This window comes from Gavialis gangeticus, unplaced genomic scaffold (assembly GCF_001723915.1).
Source record: "Gavialis gangeticus isolate Ggan-Ray unplaced genomic scaffold, GavGan_comp1, whole genome shotgun sequence".
In the NCBI taxonomy this organism is placed as follows: Eukaryota; Metazoa; Chordata; order Crocodylia; family Gavialidae; genus Gavialis; species Gavialis gangeticus.
This window is the reverse complement of record NW_017728991.1, coordinates 11,243,859-11,247,908: the sequence shown is the minus strand read 5'-3', so window position 1 is coordinate 11,247,908 and position 4,050 is coordinate 11,243,859.

Below are 4,050 nucleotides of genomic sequence, written 5' to 3'. Positions count from 1 at the left end.
ATGAACACCTTGCTGGGGTCATTTGACCCCAGTACTCTTTCCTGCCATGGCAGGGGGTCGGACTAGATGATCTGCTCAGGTCTCTTCTGACCCTAGAAACTATGAAACTATAAGTGTTGCATAATCTGAGGCTCTGTGCCACAGTCACAGGTGGATGAACAAATGATATAGCCGCACTTCTTCATTAGTTCCTTGGAGCATCCAACTCTGATACGTAGGCGGTTGAGACATTGCCACCTTTGCCATGGTCCATTAGCTCCTGGTAGTAATTACTTGGCTGCTGGAATGGACATTTCTTTGGTGTCAGGTATCTTCTTCAGACTCTCATTCCACATCTGTAGTTGTGCCTCTTTGGTTGTGGCATCAAGAGGTTGGATGCTGAAAAGAAGCTCCTGTGTGACCAGGTGTTTGTGCATTGTGGGATGGTTGTACAGCTGGTGTCTCACATCTTCATTTTTTCTTGATCATTTCATCCTGCTGGCCACTGCTCTTCTGATGTCAGGTGGGGTGATGCCAGCCAGCAGGTACACGCTGTTCAGGCTGGTAGGCTTCAGATATCCTGCGGTGCATCAACAGCTATCATTCAGGATGGGGTCAAGGTGCTTAGCGTGTATGGATCTTTCCCATACAGGGCATGCATACTCGGCAGAAGAGAAGCTGAGAGCCAGAGCAGTAATTCAGATGGTTAAGGGGCTGGCTTCCTATTTCAACTTGGCGAGGTTGTATAGAATGTTGTTCTGAGTGGTTTTGTCTTCATGTTGTGTTCTTTGTATAAGAGGGTTTGATCGAGAGTAACTCCAAGGTAAACTGGATTTGGACAGTGAGATAGTGGGATTCTGGACCATGTAATGTTGAGTTGGTGGTTGGCCTCGTGGTTTTTCAGATGGAAGACACATACTTATATTTTCGCTGGCATGTGATGGGTTTTCATTGTAGTATGAAGTTAGGTCAATTAGTGCCTTGTTTACGGATTTTTCAACATGGTCAAAGCCAGGATTTTAGGCTGTTATGCCTACGTCATCTGCATAGATGTACCATTTGTTTCCAGATTGGTTGGTTATTCATAAAGATGTTAAATAACGGTGCTGCAAGTATGCTTCTTTGAGTGAGGCCATTAATCTGTTGCCTCCATGTGCTTCACTTCCCATCCAAATTGACCAAAAAATGTCTGTTTTTGAGCAGGGTTCCTATCTGCTCTGCAAGATGTAAATCCTTTGTCATATCCAGGGTCTTGTGAAGGAGTCAATGGTGGTTAACTGTATCAGAGACAGCTGTTAGGTTGACTAACACAGTTCTGGTGACTTGGCCTCTTTCAAAACCATCCTCAATATCTTGAATTAGATTGAGCAGCTGACTCCTTGTTGGTTTTCCAAGGTGAAAGTCACCCTGTTTGAGGATTAGGTGTTTATACACATATGGGGCAAGCTGGTTCAGTATCAGTCATTTGTACAATTTGTATGTATGGCCTAGCAGAGAGATAGGTCAGATAAATCTGTCCTTGGCTTTAGACGTGTTACGACCTAAGCATGATGCCGTATCTTTGGAATTTTTTGATTGGCTATGCATGAGTTGTATAGCAGATCACATCCCACAAACAGTAGATCAGCTTGAGAATGGCTCCATTGTCAAGTCTGGGGTTCAAATTGCTTGATTTGTTTGGTAAGTATGTCATCAAGCCTGGGTGCTTTCCCAGTCTTCAATGCATTAATACCAGCATTCAGCTCTGTCATTAAGAAGAGGCTTGTAAAACCTAGATCTTTGGGGTACTTGCACCTTTCCAGTCTGAGTTTTTGTTTGTTTTGGGGCTTTTTCTACTGAGAAGCATCTGGTAAGTGATTTGGTTATGATGTTGATCTACTGTTCGTGGGTTGTTGCTTAGTGTATGTATTGTCACAATTCCTTTTTACTATTATGTCAGATGCTCTTCAAAACCGAGAAGTGTAAAGTGCTCCATCTGGGGTGGAAAAATCCGCAACAAACTTACAGGCTCAGTGGTGCTATGCTAGCTAGCACCACGTCTGAAAGGGAACTGGGGTCATAATTTACCATAAAATGAATATGAGCTGCCGGTGTGATGCTACAGTTAGCAGAGCACACAATATGCTGGCATGCATCAACCGATGCATCTGAAGCAAAACTAAGGAAGTTATTCTTCTGCTCTACTCTGCATTGGTGAGGCTGCAGCTGGAGTACTGTGTCCAGTTCTGGGCACCACACTTTAAGAAGGATGTGGAGAAGCTTGAGAGAGTCCAGGGAAGAGCCACTCATATGATTAGAGGCCTAAAAACCAAGCCATACAGGGAAAGGCTGACGTATATGGGACTGTTCAGCCTAGAAAAGAGAAGACTTTGTGGGGATTTGGTGGCAGCTTACAATATAGGGGGAGAACATCAGGGGCTAGGCGAACCAAAGCACCACAGGGGAAACCAGGAGCAATGGTCATAAACTCCTAGAAGAAGGTTTCAGACTGGATGTAAGAAAAATCTTCTTTACGGTTCATGTGACCAGACTCTGGAATAGACTCCCAGCAGGGTGGTACAGGCATCTACCATGGAGATCTTCAAAAGGAGACTGGATGCACACCTTGCTGGGGTTATTTGACACCAGAAGTCTTTCCTGCCCAGAGCAGGGGGGCTGGACCTGATGATCTCATGAGGTCCCTTCCAGCTTTAAATTTCTGTGAATCTGTGAATATTGGTTGACTTAAGGTCTGCCAGGATTTCCTGTGTTCTTCTGTGATGGCTAACATGAGCTTCTCACCTGTAGTGATGGTGTTTGTGGAAAAAGGGTTTAATTGGGATGTAATTCATGCGGCAGCCCTGTGGGATGTTCTTCCTTGCAGATTTCTGTATAGCTTTTATGAATTGGTCATAGTTCTCGGGGAGAGCTTTGATGGTTTTGACTATGGCATCAAGATATTCTGAAAAGCCTTTCCAGTTTGCCTTTTTAAGATTGAAATGTCAGTGGAATGGCACTGTTATAAGTGCCATAGCAGAAGTATTCACATCACGACCCCTGATAGGTAATGCCTGGTAATATCTGCGAATTCTGCTTACACTCCAAACCATAATTTTGAGTGTGAGCATGAGGAATGCCTGTATCACTCAATTATTTGAGTCTGCTGGAGCGTGTTAATTAGCATGCTCTCCAGCAGCCTTGGCATCACATTTGTTCAGTATCCCTGCCCTTAAAATGGCAGTGTTTTAACTAAAGCTCATCAAATGAGCTTTAGTTAAAGTGCACCCACTGCCATTTTGAAGCACGGGATGCTGAATACATGAGACACTATGAGCGCTTTAATTAGAGCAGCTCTCCCCCACCCTAAGGGCACATGTAAGGATGTCTGAGAAGACCAAAATTTGCCTTCATTTACCTTGGGGTAGAATTGGGGGCATAACACCCCCCCGCCCCGATTACAGCAAATAATTGAAGAGTGAGGTAAGCAAGAATAGTTCTAAATTACATATGATCTCGATTAATATATGCACTGAGTGTGCAAAATTATGACTTCATGCACAATTAAGGGAGGAAAAATGTTACAACTTAAAAAGGAAAGTATTCATTACAAATGACTTGTTCAGCTCTCACCAATGTGCAAATTGCAAATTATATTAACTTTATATACGTGTGATATATCTGGGAGATATTTTTAAAAAGCTAACATATTTCAGTTGCTTATGTCTAACTATATTAGTCTTATTTCATTATTTTAATTATCATATTCCTCATTTTCTAGACATCACTGATTTCTATTTAAGTTGTTACAGTTCTACCTGGAATTGTACGCTTTTGGGTGAAAATTACAAAGTTAGGACCTGATCTAGAAAAACCTTATAACATAACTTTCAGAATCAATGGGACTCCTCATATGCTGAAGGTTAAGCTTGTACAGAAATTAAATATAAGTATAAAAGTTTTGCAGGATTGTGTTCTTATTCTGTATGTTTAAAGTTATATCCCAGGCTAAGTGCAAATGTACAGGGAGGTTAGGGGGAAGATAGATCACCTTAAAAATGGCCAGCTGATCTAAGCTAAGTCAGGATGGGAGGG